This window comes from Grammomys surdaster, unplaced genomic scaffold (genome assembly GCF_004785775.1).
Source record: "Grammomys surdaster isolate TR1022 unplaced genomic scaffold, NIH_TR_1.0 126313, whole genome shotgun sequence".
Taxonomy (NCBI): Eukaryota; Metazoa; Chordata; class Mammalia; order Rodentia; family Muridae; genus Grammomys; species Grammomys surdaster.
The window spans coordinates 9,968,600-9,983,132 of record NW_021621113.1 but is presented as its reverse complement, the minus strand read 5'-3'; positions in this window follow the sequence as shown (position 1 = coordinate 9,983,132).

Here is a 14,533-nt window from a genome sequence, read left to right as displayed (position 1 = left end):
GACACCCCTGCCCATCATTCGCACGCTTGGCAGCGTTCCTTTATGCTGGGAATGTTCCCGAGAGCCTCTCTTCCCATGCTGTCCTTAGTCGAAGATGCTTGTGGTGGCCAGAAGAGGACATTTGAGTCCCTGGAACCAGGTATTCGTGAGCCTCCCAGTGTGGGTACTGGGAACTGAGTCTGAGTTTACTCTGAGGACAGCAAACGCTTTCAATAGCAGAGCTTCCTGGTCCTATTTACAGTGTAGTTCGGTGGTAGACATCCTGCAGGTCCTGGGCTTGTGCTACAAGCACCCAAACCAGAAAGCATTACCTGAGACACCAGTTAACTTGACTGTTGAGGTCTGGGTACCTCTCAGACCTCAACAGTTAGGCCTGAGACAAGTGTCTCTCAGGCTACATACACTTGCACAAATAGGCAAAACATAATAATTTTAAAAACAGCATTTTCTTTTTGGTCTAGCGTAGTTACACATCCCGTGATGTACCCGAAAATGTCCCCTGACATGACAAAGCTGCTGTCCTCCTAGCCATTCCAGTTTGGTTGCTTATCACGTGGTAAGTCTGGCAGTCACCTGCCTGCCAGCAGCAGGGGACGGGTATTTTCAAACCCTGCTTATGCCCCGAATGACACAGAACACAGCTGTTTTGAATCATGTCTCTTCCAGAAAGCATTTTTGAAGACTAGTTCATGACATGGGAAAATACTCACGGTGCCTTTTGTGGAAATGCAAGATAAATGAGTGCTCTCTGTCTTACTGTGTGTTTGAAAATCCCTTCATTTTAAAATGAAATTAAACACTTGAAGCTGTTCGTGGTGGCCTTCTGCAGGTGATGGGATTAAGCATCTTTTTTTTTTTTAAATCCTTCCTTGCTTTTTCTGATCTGAGTTTCTTTCAACTTCGTGTTCCAGGAAGTTTGATTTATAATAATAAGGATAACCTGGTTAAGTTAGTGTCTTCAGTGAGTCTATGCTTCCAACAGGAGGGACAGACATCAGAGAATGTGGGTTTTATTCATCATCATGTTTTCGGGGATCCAGTGCATAGCAGGTGCTCAGAAAACATCTGTGGAGTCCATCGTTAATTTAAAAAAAAATGGCTCAAACTTTCTTGATCAAATCAATCAAAACTCTCTTGGTTACAAACATCACTTAGCTCATTGTTGATGGGTGTTAATGGTTTAAGCACCGGCTTTAAAGACCACTTTGGGGCTGATCTCATGGGAACTTGTATGTCCCCCTGCCTGGACCCCTCGTGTCAACAGAGGAGAGGTCTGACAGCTCCTGGGTGGCCTGCTCACAGCTCTGGCTGGGGAGAGATGGACATCAAAGGCACAGGTTTGGATTCAGGTCCCCAACTGTTGTCCTCTTTGCCACCCCCACCCCTGGCCTGCTATCTACAGGTGGCACAGTGCAAAGCTTATATGTCCCTAAATACAGCAACTCTTTAAAAATAATTCTCTTTTGTGTCCTCTCCAGTTTTAGACTGGGGTGTATAAGGCTTGGGTGAGATTTAAAGATGTAGTAGTATAATAAGTCAAAGGTTTTGAACTTGATGTCTGAAGGTCACAGAGCAATTAGACAGAAATAGACACTGGACGAGGGGTGAAGGTTTCCTAAGGTTCCAGGCTTAGCTCACATGACATCTGCCCTTCACCTATGTGCATCCCCAACCTGCTAACTAGAGCCCTTCCACCATTCCCAATTTTAATGTTCCCAGCGACAGAGATGGAGAAACCAGACTTTTAGAAGACAGTGTCTCATGTAGCCTAGGCTGGTTTCAAACTCACTCTGTAGTTGAGAATAATCTTGAACTCCTGGTCCTCCTGCCTCCACCTCCAAAGCTTTGGGGTTACCCAGTTCATGTGATACTGGGGATAGAATCCAGGGTTGTGTGTGTGCTTGGAAGGTACCCTACCAACAGAGCTACAGCCTCACCCAAAGGCACCAATCCTAAAACGTTTGGCACAAAAAAATGAGTGTGATGGGACATACCTGTAACCCTAGCACCTTGGATACTGAGGCAGGAGGATTGCTTGGAACTTGAGGCCAGCTATGGTTACTGAATGAGATCCTATCTCAAAAGAAGAAGGAAGATGAGGACGTAAAGGTGGTGAAGGAGGAGGAAGAGGAGGAGGAAGAGGAGGAAGAGGAGGAGAAAGAAGAGGAAGAGAAGGAAGAGGAGGAAGAGGGGAGGAGGAAGAAGAGGAAGAGGAGAAGGAAGAAGAAGAGGAGGAGGAAGAGGAGGAAGAAGAGGAGGAAGAGGAGGAGGAAGAGGAAGAGGAGGAAGAAGAGGAGGAAGAGGAGGAGGAAGAGGAAGAGGAGGAGGAGGAAGAGGAGGAAGAGGAGGAGGAAGAAGAGAAGAAGGAGGAAGAGGAGATAGAAGAAGAGGAGGGCCGGGCAGTGGTGGCGCATGCTTTTAATCCCAGCACTTGGGAGGCAGAGGCAGGCAGATTTCTGAGTTCGAGGCCAGCCTGGTCTACAGAGTGAGTTCCAGGACAGCCAGGGCTACACAGAGAAACCCTGTCTAGAAAAACCAAAAAAAAAAAAAAAAAGACGAAGAAGAGGAGGAGAAAAAAAGAGGAGGAAGAAGAGAAGGAGGAAGAGAACAGCAGATGGGGAGAAAGAGAGGGAAATGGAGGAGGAAGAAAATGAAGAGGAAACACTATCCTGGTGCAAACAAGCCATCACGTTTCCAAGGTGATCAGAGTCCTGTGCCTGGGGACCCCTTGTCGGGGACACACCTTAGATCAATACCACAATGGCACTGTTCATCTTCTTTGACAGTTTAGCTATGAGAGCCATGTCATCTGAGGTCACCTCCCCAAGCAAGGTCTTCTGCCAACGACTTGTATCACAGAGCTGGAGAGAATAAAGCAAGAAATTCAGCAATGGTAACTGTTCCATTGTACAGCAGTGGAAACTGAGACCCAAAACATTTTTACACAGAAAAGTCACAGCACAGCCAGATGGCAGAGCAGAGAGCTAAGTCAGATACTCTGTCCCCAGGTCCCATCACTTCTCCAGTGTCTCCCACAGAACATGGGATCTATTGATGAATGCCAAAAGAACTTCTTGAGCAAAGTGTTTTGGGAAATGTTACGACATTCTTTTCTCCTTCTGGGAAAGACTCGGGATTTCATAAATCTAGAAAAGGTCCTAAGATGTTCTTCATGGGAGAAGCTGGATTTTTTAAAATCTAGAGTTTGTCTCTGCTTATCTAAGCATCTAGCTTATCTATTGGTGACATCACATGATATATCTCTCAGGCCATATGATGGAATTCACTTATCACAACCCCTAAGTAGTTCGTTCACAAGGAGAAGCAGTTGAAGCCCACGGTAATTGAAGGCGTTGTCTCGAGTTCTCCAGGACAAAGGGTAAGAGATCCTGAGCTCACTGTATGATGGTCTATGCTGTCAATTTGACAGGATCTAGAATCACCAAGGAGACCAGCCACTGGGCATGTCTCGGGAGGGATTATCTCGATTGGGTCAATTAAAGTGGGAAGACACTTTGAGTGGGTGCCAGTCCCTGATCTGGATTCTGCTGCAGGATATTTGATCACACTGTGATGTGATGTGTTATTTGCTGAAAAACAAAATCTCTTTCTAGTTGTGGTGTGGCTCAGCTCTTAGCACACAGCTTCAATCCCTCTGGCTGGAATGCAGATATACCCTTAATAACACCTTTAATCCCAAACAATGAGGTAAAGTTAGTTTGTAGAAGGAAGTGTTTTAAAGTGATGTCTAGTTGAGTGGCAGACAAAGTGACAAATCAGAGAAAGATTTGACAGACTAGGATACGCCCAACTATCACAAGATGAGAGAGGAAAGGGAAGCTACTTGAGGGTCACTTCAGGTGGTGGGGCAGTTTTTACTGGAACAGTTGTACAGAGAGAGAACAAGCTAGAAACAGGTGGAGACAAAACGAGCCTGAGTCTGAGAAGGAGCCAGAAGAGCAGAACAGATTGCTAAAGTTAGTATGAGGCCAAGGAGAGCAACTCAGGAGAGGCCCAGAGAGAAAAGCCAGCAGGAATACAGTCAGCTGGGAAAAGAGTTTTGAGCCAGAAAAGCTGAGATGAAGCACCCAGCCAGAGTTCAGAAAGAACTAGAAAGGGTGAGCTTATTCAGCAGTGAGTCTCAGAGGCTGAGAACATTCTAGGTCTAGATAAGATTGTATGGAGGTTAGAAGCTTCCGGGACTAGACCTAGGTTAGCAGACGCAGGCAGTAAGCATCTGAGACAATTAAAGCAGGAGAATGAAAGTTACTTTTACAGGGTTTCTGCTGACTAGAAAGGGAAAAGCAAGCCAAGAACCAGCATTAATCAGGCTCTACTTCCTGATCGAGGTCAATGCCTGGTACTCCTCAGTGATGGACTGCAACCTCAAACTGAGCCAGAAGAGACCCTTCCTCCCTTAAGTTGCTTCTGTTGGGTATCTTGTCCGAACAGTGAGGAAAGTAGCTATGACGTTATATACGGTTCTGGCCCATTCTCAGAGAGCTTCCTGAGCAAAAGAGGAAGCTTCGGTTGGCAACGTGGGAGAGAGTGTGGGACCAATTGCAACCCAACACACTACTTACTTCACGGAAGCATGAGTGAGGTATGGAAACAGAGACAGAGCTCCCAGGGCGTGGCTTTTATGCCCACTGGCTTCCTTTGCAGTTTGATGCATGTCTCAACCTTCAGCCAAAGGAGCAAGGGCCACCTCTTAATGTCTCACACGGTTCCTGTGGAGCTGTCAGTACAATGTCCCCTATCACGCCTCCACCTGCATAGTATCCACCCCTCTGTACCACGTGTGTCTGAAGGGTACACAGCTGACCCAAATGACCCATCAGATTCCTGCCAACCAGACAGATCCTGGCTCAGAAGCAGGGGACAGTAGACACAGGCTTGGCAGAATGTCCTTCCACTCAGTGGAGAAACGCTTGTCTGAGACGTAAACCAAAGATTATGAAAATTATGGAGAGTGGAACCTTGGCCCTTAAGCCCCTGCATCCCCAGTGTTCGCAGCTAGGTGAGCCACTGCAGGGCTCGTCTTGCTTGACACTATTAAGGCTGTATTTCTAAGTCCTCAGCAGCTAAAGGATTGATGCACTTAGAGAGCTGCCCCACAGTGGAGAATTATGCATGACAAACTGAAATGTGGGGTGTTCTAAGAGGAGATGGGATTGTGGGAAGGCTCCCCAGTGTCTGCGGGGATTAGTGATCATATTCCCCTAACTAACAGACATTTAGGCCACCCATACATACCTGCTGTGGACCTAGGCTCAGATTATGCACCTTAAGTGCTAAAAAGCCTTAGGGAATTTGGGAGTAAGGCTGCATGGCCCGACTTGCAGGAGAGAGCAAGTCTCTACCCAGCCACTTAAGGAGAGCCAGGCTGTCGACTTGTCTTTCCCTGATGTGATACCCTGCAAAGAGAGGCAAGTATCTTGTCCTTCTGCGCCCAGAAGAAAAATCCACGTCACAGATGTCTGGAGCCTGGGGGAGGGGGTTTAAGGGGGGGAAAGCTGGGAAGAGGATGCTTTATCCCCTGGAACAGAGGTAGACAGGAGACAGTACAACCAAGGAGAGGGCACTGTCAGAGCCCACCCCTTAAATCTGCATCTGAAGCCCGTGTGCCAGGCTTGGTTATGTGATGGGAGAGAAAAGAGAGGTGCTTGTCTCGCTCTGCCTCCCTGCAAGGAAATCAGCAGGTGGTCTACAGTGGTGAGGGGATTGGGACTTCTGAACAGGGCACCTGAAGATAAGTGGGAACCAGTCAGGATCGGAGCATAGCATAAACCTAGAGGGGATGTTTGAGGCATGGGCCCTGGGACTGGAACTGTCATGAGAAGATTGCAGATGTTGGTGCAGGTGGTAGGAAGAGGCTGATACGAGGAGCTGGCAGAGACATGGAGGAGCAGGGCTCTGGGCGGTGTAGGCTAAGGTCAGGTTCGGGTTTTATTCTAAACGTTGGAGGGCATCAGAAGTGGGACTGTGAGAGCCAACGTGTCAAATCTTTGTTGTGGTTGAAGCAAAGAGGGTGCTGGATGCAGAAGTGGGAACCAACTTAAGACTAGGGAAGAAGCTGTGAGACTGGTATAGGCACCAGGAGCCGGGTGGTGGTATGGTCCAAGGTAAAGGTCGCCATAGCAACTGCTGATGACAGGTCACAATGGAAGGGAGAGATGGCTGCCTTTGCTAATGGGCAGCTGTGAGGCGGGAATAACAGCTGGATGGGCTTCCTGCAGGTCCATCACCGTGGACCACCTTAGCTGTTCTAAGTGTGGCCTCCCCTTCCCTGGACAGCTTCTTGTGTGTGCCAGCAGGCCCCGAATCTCCTGGAGCCCACACACCTTCAGCCATGACTGCAGAGGGCCCAGTACTCTGGCCACCCTGCTTCAGTGAGCCAGTCCCTTCTGAGGCCATTGCTTCCCTTTGCTTGCCTGCCCTGTCTGCCCTGCCTCCCTCTTGCTAACTCTCCCTGTAAGAACCATAGTCGGCCATCTCTCAGCCCCTCTGTCGGGGACCAGACCACCACAGCATCCCTATCTTCCTCCTCAGTGCCTGGGAGGGGACCGATGGTGCGAAAGGTGGGGTGAACAGGGTGGACTGGGCTGGGAAAGAAAGTGCTGTGTGACTAGAGACATGACAGGGTTAAAACCCACTGAAGGAAGCATTTTCTGAGAAACAATTGGCAATCTGAAAATTTATAAGAACGTTCCACCCAGCGTCACTTAGAAATCATTTCTTGATTTGATTTTTTTACTCTAAATGTATTCGTTAACTGCCATACAATTTTAACTTTTCTAAGTTTTATTTATTTTTTTGACAACTTCATCCATGCGTACAAATGCATTTTGGTCACATACACTACCCTCCCATACGCCCCCCCCTTCTAACGCAGTTTCTAGATTGGGTTAACTGAGGTGAGAAGACCCATCCTGAATGTGTGTAGCAGCATCATGTGGGCTGAAATAAATAAATGCATGCATCCTGGACTGAATAAACGGGAGAAATAAGCTGGTCACCAGCCTTCGTCTCTCAGCATCCTGACGGTGGGTACCTGCTGACCTGCTGACTCAAGCTTCTGCCACTGTGGTTTCCCTGCCGTGATGGACTGCATCCTCAAACTATGAGCCAGAATAATCTCCCCCTCCCCTAAGGAGCACTGGCTGTCTGGAACACTCTGAGGGTTTGAGAAGACCACACACAATCACAGCTGCTTGCTCCAGCTCCTGAAAGCCCAGCATCAGACAGAACTGCCCGAAGTTTGAACTAGACTTTGTGCTATCACAAACCACAAAGATGATCCTATGATCATTTCTACCCAGGCTAGAGAGGATACACTTCCCAGTGAGGTCTAAATGAACCTGCTGGGACTGGTACTCAAGAAACAGTGCTGTGACTGCTACAAACACAGACTTTTAGAATATAAGGTGTGTTGTGATTGATGCAAACAAAAGCCTTCATTTATATAGATGGTGTGTTGTGATTGGTGAAAACAGAAACCTTCATTTGCATAGAAAGTATGTTGTAATTGTTCCAAAACACCTTCTTGGGCTATGTAAGGCTTTTGTCTGAGAGATACCTCCTGTGTTTCCTGGGCTGATGTTGAAACATTAAGCACAATAAAAGGCTTCTCTTCAAGGACCTTTGTATACTCTTAGCAGCATATAACAAAGAAACAAATATCAGAATACATAGAATGGCAGTGGCAGTGACAGCTGAGCCACCAGCCAGTTGAGCTGCAAAAAAGTCAAGGTTGTTAAGTATTTAGGACCCAGAGTGTCATCCACCCCACACCCCAGGCCAGGAATTCATCACTAGCCGCTGTCAATACCTGTGGAGTCCTAAGCTCATGCAGGCACCGGAACAGCTAAGGGGTTCAGCTGCCTGAGGCCTGCAGGAAAGCTGGAGCACTAGAAAGCTCTGCCTGCTACTGCCTCCGCTTGCCTGCTGCTACCACCAATCACCACAGTCAAGTACTCACTTAGCTTCATGCTACCCAGGATTTCCACCTAGGACAGTGGTTCTCAACCATCCTAAGGCCAGGACCCTTTAATACAGTTCCTCATGTTGTGGTGATCCCCAACCCATAAGATTATTTTGTTGCTACTTCATAACTGTAATTTTGCTACTATTATGAATCATAATGTGAACATCTGATATGCAGGGTATCTAATATGTAACTCCAAAAGGGTCCCAAGAACTACTGATCAAGGTAGAGCAAAGAACCCCAGCTACCTAATGGTAACAACTCTCCCCGCCCCCTCGCACTTCAGTGATTGGCTCAGGGGTGAGCATGTGACCCAGACTAGACTACTAAGAAGCCTCTTTGGGATGTTTTACTGCTCCCTTAGGAATGAGGTATCTTTTTAGCAGCCACGGTGCTGAGCTGGTAGGAGCTGCTGGCCCACAACCTGACAGGAAAAGCAAGAACAAGGGACCAGCCCCAGGGTGAGGGCAACAGGAAGAACGCTGAGTTGAGGGTCACACAGAGGCACAGTGCTCACAGCTGAACAGAAGAAAAGGAGATGACTTCGGATATTTTAGATAAAGGGGGTCATAGTTCTTTTCTCTGCTTGAACCAACTCGTGCTGTGTTTCTGTCTCTCAAAATGAGAGACCTGGCGAAGGCAGGTGGGGGGTTAGGCTTCTGGAAAGGAGCAGAGAAAGTGGAGAAACTACTGTAGGTTACCCAGAAGGAGAAACAGAGTCATGGCGCAAGTGAGCAGAGGTGTTTTCTAGGCAGTGGGCTGCCCATCCTCAGATGCCAAGGTGGTTAGTATCCCAGTCAACTTCACAGTATCTAGAATCACCTAGAAAACCAGTCTCTAGGCATTTCTGTGATGAAGTTTCTAGACTTGTTCAACTGACATGGGAAGACCCACCTAAATCGTGGGTGGCGTCATCCGATGCACTGAGGTCCTGGACTGGATAAAAGGAGAATGCAAGCAAGCAGCACTCCTGCATTCATGTCTCTCTGTTTCCTTGTGATGTGACCAGCCATCTCACACTCCTGCCATGCCTTCCCCACTGTGGTGGACTACACCCTCAAACTTTGAGCCCAAACAAGCCTTCCTTCTTTAAATTGCCTTTTCAAAGCATTTTGTCACAGCAAGAAAGGTAACATAGGGCCTGGAGAGATGGCTCAGCAGTTGAGAACATTTGTTGTTTTTGCAAAGGACCCAGGTTCGGTTCCCAGCATTGACAAATGACTCACAAGCACGTCTAGATCTGACCACTTCTGACCTCCCCAGGCACCAGGCACACACGTGGTGTATGCACATGTGATGTGCACACATGTGGGCAAAACACTTTTACACGCAAAATAAATTTAATACTTTAAAAGCAATAACATGTATCTTCATCCTGAGATGGGTGATTCTGGAGTAAATGGCTCACGGGCTTGACCTGGAGAGACATCTGTCAATCATACAGTTTTAGAGGAAATGAGCTAAACAGGCAGCGATGCAGGAGGCCAAAGTCACTTACTGGTAGCATGAGACTTGAGCCTGGCCTTAAACTTCCTCCCACTACAAAGTGGAGCACCCCAAGCTTGCTGCTCTGCCCACAGTGCATGTCCACCCAGTCATGACTGACTCCGGTCAGTGCTCAACAATACCTACCAGACTATGGGTGAGACCATGGCCATGCCAAAGCCTTCAGCAGGTGTTTTGGGCAAAGGTGTTTTGCAGAAAGCATGTGGATGACCTGGTAGGAGAGTGATGAAACCTTCAAAACCACGCTGAGGGCAAGCCCTGGTCACTTGCAGACTCCTAAAACTCACAGCTTCTGCTGCGTTCCTTTCTTCTGTCAGTGGGAGAGCGATGACGTGGACAGCGGTTGCACGAGCTTGCTGCCAGCAGGCAGACAGTTTGCCTCTACCTGTACTTCCTGCTGTCCCGCATGGTATGCCATAGGAGCTCAATAAAGGCTGCTGAACTGCCAGAAAATAGACTGTAGACTCTGCTTATCAACTTGAGTCTTAGGTGTGCACTGTAGCTGGTGCGTTGTAGTCTCTGAGCTTGCCCCCGCTCCCTTCTTTGAATCCTCCTCCTGCTTGCTGTGAAGGCAGAGGTGGAGGCTCAGGAAAGGTCTCCGGCCAGTACTGTCAAGCGCCAAACTACTTGGGATGCGCGCGCGCATAGGGTACCTGGGATGTGCGCATGCGTGTGGGGGATGGATTAGCGTCTCTGCTGAGCTGGGTCTTCTGCACAGTGAGCAGAGTCTTCTGTCACTGACTTGCTGTCACTTTTTCCCATCAGCACCTTGGCACTGCGTCCCCAGCTTGGCCAGATGAGATTTGATTGAGACTTTCTGGGGCATTGCAATGGAATCTTAGCCAAGAAGGAAGCCGTGAAAGAAGAAAGGATGGCCGCTTTGTGGGTGGGATTTGAAACTATGCAAGACCCATCACTTCCCAGAGTCTTTTTCCGTGTGCCACACCCTATGCTGATGATTCAGGTTTCTAGAACTTTTCTGAACTTGGTCTGATCCATGGGGATATCCAAGGCTGGGCTCTTCGGATGAAACGAGCCTGTTCGAACATCCTTTTGAAACTATGCGCTGAGAATGGTTCTCATCTGTTCCTGATTGTGAGACTACATCTAATGCCTCCAATAAAAGTGACTTGGGAGAGAATTTCCTGTATCCCTGAGTAAGTGGATAAAGATGTTTCAGAAGTCCAGGGTGGTGGGAGCGGGAAGCCTGCATGCTATGCACAGTTGGCCCTTCGCTTTGTGACTTAATGAAGACCACAGGCCAGTCCTCCTCCGTACTCTGTCCAGAGATGTATGTCTCTTCTCTTGAGTTAATTTCCTGCGTGTAGCCTGTTTAGCCTCAGGGCTGGGGTAACCTGCATCTCTTCTCTTTGGGTCAGGGTCTGGGGGGAGCCTTTGACTATCTCCAGAAATGGTTTTCCCCCTACAAGTGGCATTGGAAGGGTGGGAGGTTTGGGAGAGTGGGGTAGTGTGACTGAAAGCTGGTTCATAGCTGTTGTAATCCAGGTACTAAAGAGATGGACTTAAGACCCAGACGCACAGGGCTGTTATCAGGGACACAGTGAACATGAGATGGGTTTTGTAGCAGGAATGCACATAGTAACTGTGACTTGTTATCCTGTTTTTTTTTTAAGTATTTACTTAGTGTAGGCATATGGGTGTGTGTATGCCAGAGCCTGTCTGGTTAAAGGTCAGCGTGGAGGGGCTGACCCTTTCCTTCCACCATATTGGAAGGAGAGGATAGAAAGGTTAGCTGGCTTGGTGGCAAGTGCCTTCGCCTGCTGACACTCTTGAAGATTCCTGGCTTGTTATGTCTTACTGTCAGCACTTGGAGTTCTACAAAGCACCTCAGATACAAGAGAAATGAATCCACACCTTCCTTGTCCTTCCCTCCCTCCTTCCCATCCTCCACCTCCGGCCTGTGCCCTATGAGCCTGGGTGAAAGGAGAGGATATGTGCCGAGTCAGACTTCGATGACTCCCAAGGGAGGAGACCATGAAATGGTCCAGGATTTGGGAGACCTCATTGGAGTCAGGGTATGGCTGGGACATCAGCGTTTGACCTAGCAACTCCACCTCCTGTATGTGGCACGGAGATGCTTGGGTGTCTCCCACTTCCAGCACACTGATCAAGACAAACAAGGAAGGAGCCCTTTCTGTGTTCTTTGGCATCAAGGGGCGCTTGTGCTCCCACATGCCTCATTTCCAGATGCTTTTCTTGGTGTGCCTCAAGGGGTTGATACATCTCAAATCAGGTCAGGGCTCAGAGAGCTGAGCTGACACCCCCAAGTCTCCGGACAAGCCACAGCATATCCAAGACTTGCATGGACACTAGGTACACCCCTCCAATATGGCAGAGGCTCAGAGTATAGACAGGGAGTCCAGTCATTCCTCACAGGGGCCCTCGGAATTTGAAATCCAGATCTAGTTAGGGTATTGGGTACTGCTCATAGAAAAGTCTCTATTATCCAGAAGATGATCATGGACCCTATCTACTCAAAATTATATCATTAACAAAAAAACTTTGAGGGTCCTCTAACTGATGGCAACTGAGAGCATTCCTTGCCAAGGAAGCTGACCTTTGTGCCCTGCATACAGAGGTGGTCAGAGTGGACCATGTATCCACAGATAAAACATGAAAGAGTAAACATCCTACAAGAAACACATTGCAATTTTGATTCAGTAAAGATGTTCTCAATCCAGCACCCCCCCAAAAAAAATCATCTATAAGATTAAAGTTGCACAGGGATGGGAGAGTTGGCTCAGCACTCATTGCTCTTGTATGAGAACCCAGGTTTGGTTCCCATCACCCACGTGACGGTTCACAGCAATCTTAAACTCCAATGCCAGGGAGACACCCTCTTCTGGCCTCCACAGAGAGTAGGCATGGAGGTGGTACACATACACACATATAGACAAGACACTCATATGTATAAAATAATCAATTTAATTTTTTAAAAATGATAAAATAAGTGGACACATGGGGCTTTACAAAAATCAAAGCATTGCACTTTGAAAGACTATTGGAAAATGAAGAAATAAAACACACACAGAGAGAGAGAGAGAGAGAGAGAGAGAGAGAGAGAGAGAGAGAGAGACTGACTCTCTGACACTCTGGACAGATCACCTTTTAAGCCAGCACAACAGAGCACACCTGTAAGGCTAGCACTTGCGAGGTGGAGACAGGCAGATCAGGACAGAAAGCTGAAGGAGGAAGTCCCATCCAGAAGCTGGGCAACTGTCATGGCGGCTGGACACACCGTCTGTGATGCTGAGGCTGTGGGTGAAGTGGACCATGGGAAACTGAGCACCGGAAAGGAGGAGGACTTTGAAACAATGGTCAAAAGTAGACAGCGGGTGGAACCAACCAGAACCTTGCATAATAGAATTCCATTGGGTCTTTTTAACCCCCTGCTCCTGTGGGCAATCTGTGTCTTCCAGGACCCTGTCTAGTGGATGTCTGTGACTGTGGTTATCTGTGATTGGCTTGTAGAGTGGCCTGTGACTCGTGAAGCTGAAGAGTCAGCTTTTTCCATTGCTTTTTCTGAAAGAAGGTCTGAGCCCGGAGCCTCAAGGACTGACATCATACCTGAAGAGGTCCTGAAGAGACAGTGGTGCTCAGAGCTGAGACAGGGATGCTGCAGAGTCTGGACATTGAACTAACACCCTACTGAAGTCCAGCACTGCCCTTAACCTTAAATTTACTCTCCCAACAGCCTCCTTGTTCTGTTAGGAGATTTTGAATTGGGCTCCCATCTCTGGTGACCACATGGTATGAAGTTCACCGTGTGCTCCTTGAGCCAACAACTCGAGTTCAAACCTAAACTAAGCCAGTTACTAGATAGATATTTTAGCATCCTCTTAATGCCTCTATTTCTCCATGTGTAAAATGGGACCCATTTTCTACTTATATCATGGGTCACTCTAACCTTTTAAATGGAGCAATGCATGCAAAAAAAAAAAAAAAAACAAAACAAAAAACCCTTAAACTTGAGTCCAGCATGCGTCAATCAGTGAGAGTTGATGTAGCGATGAATTATATATTGAATCTGTGTATCGAATCTATGGTCTTCTGTTGTCTAAGCCAAACAGGCTGTTCCAGTCAGCAAGACCTAAAGTAGAACTCAGCCCACCTCCAAGTCCCAGGTCACCGAGAGTCCCAGTATTTCTCAAAGAACCCCAGGCCTCTCAGATGTTGATGCTGGACACCTGGAACTCGCCGTCTTTGCCCATTCCACCCACGACATCTGGGCACCGCCAGAGCCTCCTCCACTCCCTCCTAACCAAAGTGTGGTCCTCGGCTGACATCAGCATCAGGTCCCTGCCTCGCCCCAGGCCGGCCGTTGCCTGCACTTTCACAGCCTCCCCAGATGAGTCACTCGGGCTCGTTTCTCCAGTTTCCTCCAACGGCTAATTATCTTAACCTTGCCTGCACATTTACATCACCCGGGGATAGTTACAAAATGCCGGTGTCCTCCGGTATACCAAACAGAAGCAGAGCAGTTATTCACTATCCTCACCCCAGCTTGCTCTGAGTCCTCTTGTGGGGCTGACTTGGGGATGACAAGCCTCACCAGGGAATGGTGACTCTGCTGATACAGGTCTGTCTTCCAGCCCACCCCCTCTCTCTCACTCCTACCCTTTATCCCCCACCCCGTCTTTCCCTTCAGAGACCTTGCATTGTGGGCAGGGGTGGCTGCTTGTCTACATGGGGCCTATGGCTACCTCTCTGGCCTTGGGTGTCTGACTCACTGGTCTTTGAGCTCTAGCCTCGGACTTGGCAGGCACTGCTGTGCTGGCCTGGGCCTCTCCTGGCCTGTGGCATGTGCCCACATCCCCTGTTGCTGATGGTGGCCCAGCTATCACCTCCCTGTGGCTTCCTTGTCCTGATCTTGTCCGGTGCTATGGACTCCACCCTGGGGACACACAAGGTCTTACAGTTGCCAGAACCAACAGGGGTTCTGAGACACATTTCCCTGGATGCTCTCTTGGCGACTACAAGAACCAATGGCACAGGGCAGATTGGCACAGTTGAATGTCC